General features: G+C 47.4%; 3 protein-coding genes across 4 annotated transcripts in view; all 3 read left to right on the forward strand.

The window, feature by feature from the left end:
• The window catches only part of Dus1 (Dihydrouridine synthase 1), a 278,403-nt gene that overhangs the window by 65,114 nt on the left and 203,289 nt on the right, over positions 1-10,000 (forward strand). The window lies entirely within an intron of this gene.
• Positions 1-10,000, forward strand: part of LOC113802168 (palmitoyltransferase ZDHHC11) — a 126,915-nt gene that overhangs the window by 40,942 nt on the left and 75,973 nt on the right. Inside the window, exon 2 of the mRNA XM_070131415.1 lies at positions 2,490-2,531. The gene's annotated coding sequence lies outside the window, so the exon portion shown is untranslated. The remainder of the gene's footprint in view (positions 1-2,489; positions 2,532-10,000) is intronic.
• The window catches only part of LOC113814672 (nucleoporin NUP42-like), a 14,217-nt gene that overhangs the window by 3,422 nt on the left and 795 nt on the right, over positions 1-10,000 (forward strand). The window lies entirely within an intron of this gene.

The following is a 10,000-nucleotide window of genomic DNA, read 5'->3' on the forward strand; positions in this document are numbered from 1 at the left end:
GAACACTTGTCTTTGAGAGCAATAAGGGACAACATAAGGCGCAGGGTGAGGGGAGAGGAGGGAGGGGAACGGGGAGAGGGAAGAGGAGGGAGGAGAATGGGGAATGGGGAGGGGTGATGAGGGGAGAGGGAGGAGTGGAAGAGAGTGAAGGAGGAGAAGAAAGCAGTGAGGAGAGAGGAGAGAGGGGTGGTGGAGAGAGGAGTAGAGAGGGAATGGGGAGAGATGAGATGAGAGAGGGGATGGGAAGGGGGATGAGGGGAGAGGAGAGAGTAGAGAGGGGGAATGGGGAGAGGGGTGAGGGAGGAGTGGAGAGAGGGGAATGGGGAGAGGGGAGTGGGAAGAAGGAAGAGGAGATAGGATAGAGGGGAATGGGGAGAGGGAAGAGGAGAGAGGAGAGAGGGGATGAGGAGAGGAGTAGGTATAGTGACATTGCGAGTAGTGTGCCACGCGGAGTATAGTACTGAGAGTGCCACGGGCAAATGGACGAGGAAGGAAGGGAAGAAAAGGGGGAGGAAGGGAGGAAATAATGAATGAAATGATTGATTGTGGAATGGGTGAGTTAGTGAGTGAGTGAATGAATGGGTGAATGAGTGAGTGAGAGTGAGTAAAGGGATGGAGTAAGAAAATGAGGGAGACAGGGAGGGAGCGATTATTAATGATTGATTAATTAATGAGTGAGTGAGTGAAGGGAGGGAGGAAGAAAAAGGAAAGAAAATGAGGGAGTCAGGGAAGGAAAGATGAAGGAAGCAAGAGTGGTAGGAATAAAGGAAGAGTGTGAGGGAGGCAGGGAAGGAGGGAAGAAAAAGAAAAGAAAGAAAGGAAAGGGAGAAAGGAAAGACGGAAAGAGAGCTAGCGAACCAGCGAAGAGCCCCCAAAAGAAGTGGACAGGAGACGAGGCAGGAGAAAAGCGAGATAGTTTAGGCCACTTAACAAGCGGGTGTTGACATCGTTCCCGCCCGCCCACTTGGCAATGCCGCGACCACACGCCCGCAAAGTTAAGCCACAAGTTAGAATGGAGTTAGGAGTGAAGTCTTGCTCGTCTATAACTGACAGTGCCGAGACCAGACTCCGAGGACGGGGGAGGGGGTGCTAGGGGCGGGGAGGGGTGTGGGAGGGGGTGGGGTGGGTATTTTTTGTGTGGTTGTGGATGAGGGTGAGGGTGGGTCTTTTGTGTGTGGGTGTAGGTGGGGGCGGGGAGGAGGTGGAGTCAGAAACGAAAATGTTATCTATGGCTATGCTTTTAAAGAGAGAGACAGGCAGACAGAGAAAGAGAGAGAAGAGAGAAAAAGAAATGCAGAGAGAAAGAGAGAGTGAATATGGAGGTAGGGAGAGCGGATTTGGGTATGTGGGTCGGTGGGTCCATCTGGGGAGCATGTCACGTCGAGGGAATGTCCCCCAGGACTTGCTCCCCTCGTATTTAAAGCAAGATGACCCCGGCCGGTGTGGCACTGGGTCTTCCCCCTCTTACTCCTCCGGTCTTCATCAGCCTCGTTCAGTCCCGTCGGAGGAGACTCGAAGCGAAGGCTCGAGATATAGAACAAGCATAAAAAAAGCACGCGTCTTACCTGCTGCCGAAGGTTAATACGACAATCCAATTTCGAGAACGACGTCTCTCGCTCAACGGTGAGGATCGTGTCCGGATGCATTTCCATAATCGTAATTCATTCGTTTTTTTTCTTATTGGTGTGATTATTATTTTTTTCTCTTTGAACTGCATCTTCAGTGACCTGGCATTTGCGCCTGATTTGAGAACGTTGGCAAGTTTACATCTCGTGTGCGAGTCAAATGGCGATCAATAGTGTGGAGATGTTTATCGAAGTTTACCCTCGGGTCTGTTATCAGGGCAGCGATATGTCACAGGGAGGCCAGTTCGTTGCTGAAGTGTTATTTTTTCTCTTTTCTTTTCTTTTTTCTTTTTTATTGGGCTTGTGAAGAGATTCCACTAGTTGCACGGGCGGCGAGGTCGTTTGTTGTTTGGTGGTGCTCTTTTTATGTCTTTTTTTTGTTTGGTTTTCTTGTGATTTGAGTTTTGTTTATTTATTTATTTATTCATTTTTTTATCAATCTTGTTATCGTATGTCACTTTTTGTGGTGCTCTTTTTTCACCTTTTACTTTGATTTTCTTGTAATTTGAGTTCTGTTTATTTGTTTATTTATTTATTCTTTATTATTTTTATTATATATTTTTAATATCCGGTTATCGCTACGTCAAATTCTGTGATGTATTGGTTAACCTCGTCCTCGTTCGTGTACCGTCAACAGACAACATGTATTTCGCTCCGCATATGTTGCCCGTGCTTGGAAACAGACGCATTTCCTTTTTTATGTGTATTAGAAAGACATTGATCTCTCTCGCAAGGAATTAGAAAGCTTGAGGACTCGGGTTCAGTGCCATGGAATCTTCCTCTGTCTTATGGCACTGGCACCGTGTTGAGTGGGAGTGCCGAGGAACACGTGACTTAATTTTCTCTCTTTTTTCTCCCTTTCAGTGTAAATAGATTTGGAAAAGCAAAAGCAAAAAGGAAATAGAGGTATGAGTGTATTTTTTTTTTATACTTGAAATTTTGGAGGAAAAAAATGTGTTAGATGTGACTGATTTTTCTGGAATGTAAATGAGACACAGGATAGAGAGAAAGATAGAAAGAAAAGAAATAAGAGAGATTACGTGAATGATAATAAAGAAAAAACACGTAACACTTGTCCTGATGACAGTTTTGTGTCACGTGTTTCGTTATTCTCTCTGAAACTTTATCTCCCATTAAACGCTCTTACCCCCCCCCCCCCAAAAAAAAAAAAAAAAAAAAAAAAAGTGGTGAAGGGGGGGGGGGGTGAAGCGACCCCATGGACCGGGAGAATGACCGAAGGACCGGATCGCTGTTTCCCCCCCTATGTCTCCTCCACCGCCCCCGCCCCCATTCATCCGGTCTGATCTCCCGGTCCCCTGTGGCTCGCCCCGGGGTCTCTCCCGTCTCGCCGCCTGCTGGAGTCGCCGCGCCCGCGAGGTGAGTTCTGTCTTGTGTATCCAAGGAGTGACGATAGGTAGGCCTAGGGGGGTTAAAGGGCATAGGAAATAAGTGAAATGTTTTTTAAAATTAATTGATTGATATTTTTTATTGTTCGGGAAAAGGGATGAATGGAGGAGAGGTAAAGAAGAAATGTAGAAAAGAAAAAATGGATTAGTGCAGACATGCATTGATGTCTACCTTTCTACTTACATAATGCATGCATAATACATACATACATACATGTATGTATATATGTATGTATGCATGCATGCATATATATATATATATATATATATATATATATATATATATATATATATATATATATATATATATATATATATATTAAATACATGCATCATAGCGGCATACAAGGGCAGGGTTGTGAGCGTCCACCCGAATTTATAACAAATCCACACGCACAAACACAGGCACACACCCACGCGTGCCGACACCGGGCAATATCACGTCCCGCATTCCTGACGCGGCTGACGAAGGAATGCCAGCAGGGTTACAGATGCGGCCGCGAGTGGGGGTGACGGGGTGACGCGATTCAAATGCTTGTCTTTGGAATTGCATCGCGCGGGGGTGAGGAGAGGAAGGGGAGTGGGGGACGGAGGAAGTAGGAGTGGGAGAGGAAGGGAGGGAGGGAGGGGGAGGAAAGAGCGGGCCTCTGAGGGGGGAGGGAGGAAGGAGAGAGGTTAAGGGGAGGATTTGGTGAATTAGAACGGTGTCGAATGAGGTTAGGAGAAGGAAGGGGAGGAGGAGAGAGGGGGAGAGGTAAAGTGAAAATGAAAATGAGAGACAGAGACAGAGAAACTGTTAGATTGTTAGACCGGTAGACAGATAGATAGACAGAGAGGGAGGGAGGGAAAGAAAGAAAAAGAAAGAGAGAGAGGTATAGAGATGGAGACAGAGACCGAAACCGAAAGGGAGCAAGAGCGAGAGAGAAACCAAGGAATAGATAGATGAATTCACGACCGAGCTGGAAATAGCACCCTTGTAAATGTCACGGGTAGATCGTAGGTACCGAGGGCGACGGAGAAGGGAAGTTAGCTCACCCACTCGCTTCGAAGGCTCACCCACTCCCTTCCAAGGCTCACCCACTCCCTTCCAAGGCTCACCCACTCCCTTCCAAGGCTCACCCACTCCCTTCCAAGGCTCACCCACTCCCTTCCAAGGCTCACCCACTCCCTTCGAAGGCTCACCCACTCCCTTCGAAGGCTCACCCACTCCCTTCGAAGGCTCACCCACTCCCTTCGAAGGCTCACCCACTCCCTTCGAAGGCTCACCCACTCCCTTCGAAGGCTCACCCACTCCCTTCGAAGGCTCACCCACTCCCTTCGAAGGCTCACCCGCTCCCTTCGAAGGCTCACCCACTCCCTTCGAAGGCTCACCCACTCCCTTCGAAGGCTCACCCACTCCCTTCGAAGGCTCGAAGGCTCACCCACTCCCTTCGAAGGCTCGAAGGCTCACCCACTCCCTTCGAAGGCTCACCCACTCCCTTCGAAGGCTCACCCACTCCCTTCGAAGGCTCACCCACTCCCTTCGAAGGCTCACCCACTCCCTTCGAAGGCTCACCCACTCCCTTCGAAGGCTCACCCACTCCCTTCGAAGGCTCACCCACTCCCTTCGAAGGCTCACCCACTCCCTTCGAAGGCTCACCCACTCCCTTCGAAGGCTCACCCACTCCCTTCGAAGGCTCACCCACTCCCTTTGAAGGCTCACCCACTCCCTTCGAAGGCTCACCCACTCCTTTCGAAGGCTCACCCACTCCCTTCGAAGGCTCACCCACTCCTTCGAAGGCTCACCCACTCCCTTCGAAGGCTCACCCACTCCCTTCAAAGGCTCACCCACTCCCTTCGAAGGCTCACCCACTCCCTTCGAAGGCTCACCCACTCCCTTCGAAGGCTCACCCACTCCCTTCGAAGGCTCACCCACTCCCTTCGAAGGCTCACCCACTCGCTAAGAAGGCTCACCTACTCGCTAAGAAGGCTCACCCACTCCCTTCGAAGGCTCACCCACTCCCTTCGAAGGCTCACCCACTCGCTTCGAAGGCTCACCCACTCGCTTCGAAGGCTCACCCACTCGCTTCGAAGGTTCACCCACTCGCTTTGAAGGCTCACCCACTCGCTAAGAAAGCTCACCCACTCGCTTCGAAGGCTCACCCACTCGCTTCGAAGGTTCACCCACTCGCTTCGAAGGCTCATCCACTCCCTTAGAAGGCTCATCCACTCCCTTCGAAGGCTCATCCACTCCCTTCGAAGGCTCATCCACTCCCTTCAAAGGCTCACCCACTCCCTTCGAAGGCTCACCCACTCCCTTCGAAGGCTCACCCACTCGCTTCGAAGGCTCACCCACTCGCTTCGAAGGTTCACCCACTCGCTTTGAAGGCTCACCCACTCGCTAAGAAAGCTCACCCACTCGCTTCGAAGGCTCACCCACTCGCTTCGAAGGTTCACCCACTCGCTTCGAAGGCTCATCCACTCCCTTCGAAGGCTCATCCACTCCCTTCGAAGGCTCACCCACTCCCTTCGAAGGCTCACCCACTCCCTTCGAAGGCTCACCCACTCCCTTCGAAGGCTCACCCATTCCCTTCGAAGGCTCACCCACTCCCTTCGAAGGCTCACCCACTCCCTTCGAAGGCTCACCCACTCCGTTCGAAGGCTCACATCATAAGCTCACCCACTCATCATCCACTGACGGATTTAGGTGGTGATGAGATGTTTAATATTGCATCTATAAGTTGTTTTTTTAATTAGGTGTTTATGAGTTTTATGAGTTTTCTTCATTTGGTGTTTATAATTTTTTGGTAACTTTTTTGTAAGTACATGTAACTAGTTAGTTCTTTATACGTTTGTTGTAATAAGTTTATTATTCATATTCAACTATTTGTAACGAATTATTTCTTTAAAAGTATTTATAGCTTGTTATTTCTTTAAAAGTATTTGTAACATCCTATAGGTATTTATTTATAGTGGAAGTATTTACAGCAAAGTATTTATTTATAGTTTATGTATTTATAAATATTCATTTGTGATATGTATTTGTAATGAATTATGAATTCATAAGTTCCTTGGGTGGGAAGACTTTAATTCTCTTATCTTCTATTTTCTTGATCAGTTGATTAATATTATTTTGTAAAAGCAGTTAACTTGATTGACTTTGAAAAGATTCCAGTTTGTTATAAGTTGCTTTTCGATGCGTTTTTTTTTTTTTTTTTTTTTTTCTTCTTCTTCATAGCGAGGAGGTGAATACACAAGGCGATTGGAGTATATTTTTTGTTATTTGTTTATATGTATATGTTTATTTGTTTAATTGATTGTTAATTTGATTAATTGTATTTTTCAGTCAGTCATCTAGTCATCCAGGCAGTCAGTCGTCTAGTCAACCAGTCAGTCAGTCATCAAGTCACCCACCCAGTCACCCAGTCAGTCAGTCATCTAGTCATAAATCTAGTCATCCAGTCACCTATCTAATCACATAGTTAGTCAGTCATCCAGTCACCCAGTTAGTCTCATCCAGTCAGCCATCTAGTCACCCAGTTAGTCATCCAGTCACCCATCTAGTCACCCAGTTAGTCATCCAGTCACCCATCTAGTCACCCAGTTAGTCAGTCATCCAGTCACCTATCTAGTCACCCAGTTAGTCAGTCACCCATCCAACCACCCAGCCAGTCACCCAGCCCCTCGCGATAAGCTCGGTGCAATCCGCTGCAACAATGTCAGCAGCTTCCTCTTTGACATTTCAGCTCGTCCGGAAGCCAGTTTTTTTCCCTCTCCCATGAACAGTCCTCTGCCAGTCGCGCTCGTTGCAATAAACCGTATGGAACAACGGTCGAAAAAAAAAAAAAATGGAAAAGGCAAAACGTCGTTGGTGTGTTGGAGGGAGGGTGGGAGGGAGGGAGCGGGGGAGGTGGTGACGGGTGATGGTGGGTAAGGAGGGGGGAGGTAGAGGGAAGAGGGGATGAGGGTAGGGGGAAGGGGAAGAGGGGAAGGGAGAAGGGTTGGGGTAAGGGGAGGGGGAGAAAAGTATGGGGAAGGGGAAGGGGGAAAAGTATGGGGAAGGGGGAGGGGAGAAAGGTATTGGGAAGGAGGGAGGGGGAGAAGGGAAGGGGGAAGGGAGAAAGGTAAGGGTTAAGGGGGGGAATGTAGGGTACGGCTAGGGTATGGATTGATTAAGTAAGGGTAAGATAAGAGTAGGGGGGAAGGGGGAAAGGGATAAGGGTGAGGTGGGGATAGGGGGGGGGGGTGAGGGTGTTCGACCCGCGCTAACGATGGTGTTGCAACGGATGCGCGGAGCTCAACCTCTCCTGCAACTCGTTCAGGCAACACGGCTTAAAACCCTCGTTCATTAGCTCGCTGAACGTGCACTCTAAAGCCTATCCCAAACTTATCCCAGGCCTATCCCCAAACCTATCTTAAGCCTAGTCCAAGCTTATTCCAAGCTTAACCTATCCTAATCCTATCCCAATCCCATTCGAAGCTTATTCCAAACCTATCCCAAGCCCTTTCGAAACTTATTCCAAACCTACCCCGAGCCTATCCCTTTCAGCGTGCATTCTAGCCAGACACCCCCCCCCCCTTCCTTCCCTCCAGACCCCTTCCCATCCTCTCGCCTTAGAAGTGGGTCGAGAAGCACCTGCTCTAGGGGGTCGAGGCTGTCAAAGAGTCCTGCGAAGATGTACAAAAGAAAATCAATATTTGGCCACAAACCAAAGGGCAATGGAGAAGGGAGGAAGGGAGGAAGAGGAGACGGAGAGAAGGGAAGAGAAGGCTGGAGGAAAGGGAGGAGAAAAGGGCAAAGAGGAAAAATCCTGAAATGGTATAGGCATGCATAAGCGACGCGCATGCATGCCCATACCACACACACAAAGAAAGAAAGAATAAACGATAATATTACGACAAGGGCTGCAAAGCGACAGACAGAGACAGGGACAAAGAGCGGGAGTGTGATTTAATAGACGCGCGGGAAAAGAAGGGAATTAACGCACATCAACTGAGGGGAAACAGCACAGGAGAAAGAAGAAGGAGAAGGGACGAACGAGGCGAGGCACGGAACGCTAAAGGGGGAATAGGTCACCAGCTGGTCTTCTGGTCGGGCTTCATCAAAGGCAGAGCCACAGTCCCCAGTCACACACACTCTCCCTGCGAAATGGGTCAGCATAGCAACATGGCAGATTTTGCGCCCTCGTGATGGATAGCTCTCTCTCTCTCGCTCTCGCTCTCTCTCTCTCTCTCTCTCTCTCTCTCTCTCTCTCTCTCTCTCTCTCTCTCTCTCTCTCTCTCTCTCTCTCTCTCTCTCTCTCTCTCTCTCTCTGTCTGTCTGTCTGTCTGTCTGTCTGTCTCTCTCTCTCTCTCTCTCTCTCTGTCTGTCTCTCTCTCTCTCTCTCTCTCTCTCTCTCTCTCTGTCTGTCTCTCTCTCTCTCTCTCTCTCTCTCTCTCTCTCTCTCTCTCTCTCTCTCTCTCTCTCTCTCTCTCTCTCTCTCTCTCTCTCTCTCTCATTCTCTCTCTCTCTCTCTCTCTCTCTCTCTCTCTCTCTCTCTCTCTCTCTCTCTCTCTCTCTCTCTCTCTCTCTCTCTCTCTCTCTCTTTCTCTTTCTCTCTCTTTCTGTCCCCTTCCTTGAACTTTCAACCCCACAACACACTCACTATGAATAGTCTTATACTTTTTAGATGAATCAAGTTTGCAGGGTCAATGTGGCATTTTCTTAACCGCATGCCGCCTGGGATGATATGTGCGTACACTGTGTTTAATTTAGTAAGTATTTTTAGATATAGATGGCTCCACAAGTTCTAAGTCACGATCGGTCTCACCTGTTTACCCTGTTAATTGATTTTCAATAATATTTTCTAGTATATACTACTGCCATTAGTAATGTCAATAACATAATACTAATTATAATGTTTATAACAATAATAACTGTGTCAATATTGATAACATTAGTAAAAAAAAGGGGTTTTCCGCTATTTCAAGGAATGGTGAGGTCAACAGAGCTGTCAGCTTTTCCGTAGCAGCATTTCTGCCGTTCTCTAAACATCAGACGATAGAGAAAACGGATATAAATGATAATATTGGACCATACACTATCATAAACGGATGAATATTAGGATCAAAGTCTGGTGATTTTAAGATTCCCTGCGTTACTTCCTTGTGTATTGCACTGCATAAAATAGTATACAATAAGTACATTACCAAGCCAGTAATGTAACATTCAATAACATAAAATGCACTTGCGTCTCTTTACAGAAAATGTATTAGATACATAACTTGAATGTCGCTTTGTCAGTCGCGTCATTCTTACCAGTCGCGGTTCTGTGAATTATTTCTTACTGGTATAATGCAGCGCCGCTGTTGCTGACATTATCTGGGATAATGAAGCACTCAGCGTTATGAACATTGACATTGTGTTTAGAATTCCAGCGTTCGCAAACATTTTTTTTTGCTTTTTTTGATGTTGGAGTTAATTGAAATTTATTATATGCTGGCAGTGCCTTTTAGTTAATATAAAAAAATGGTTGCCGAGTTGGATGATGCTTATGTGGTAGTATTATAAGCAATTTATTTTTGTATGAAGGTTAATGAGGATGTGGGTGTATATATTTTGGGGTTTGATTTGATTTATGGTTGTGTGTGTTGTTTTATTTCACCGTCTCCCCGTTCTGTTTACTTTTATTGTTCATTTTTTTATTTTTTTATTGAGCCTTGTGTTAAGGAGTCTTTTAGCCTCTTCGTTGCGAGTTTTTCCCTTCACCTTCTTTCTTTTTTCTCCTCCTTTTCCGTATCCCCCATTTCCACTATTCACCCCTTTCCTCTCTTCCTTATCTCCTTTTCCTCTCTCCTTCCCTCCCCTCCCCGCCCACCCTTTTTTCCTATTTTTCATCTTTCTTTCCCTCCCTCCCCTCTCTCCTCCCATCTTCTCCCTCCCCTCCCTCCACCCTTCCCTCTCCCCTTCTACTTCCTCCCTCCACCCTTCCTCTCCCTCTCCCTTCTACT

The sequence above is a fragment of the Penaeus vannamei genome, chromosome 16 (assembly GCF_042767895.1).
Source record: "Penaeus vannamei isolate JL-2024 chromosome 16, ASM4276789v1, whole genome shotgun sequence".
NCBI classification, from domain to species: Eukaryota; Metazoa; Arthropoda; class Malacostraca; order Decapoda; family Penaeidae; genus Penaeus; species Penaeus vannamei.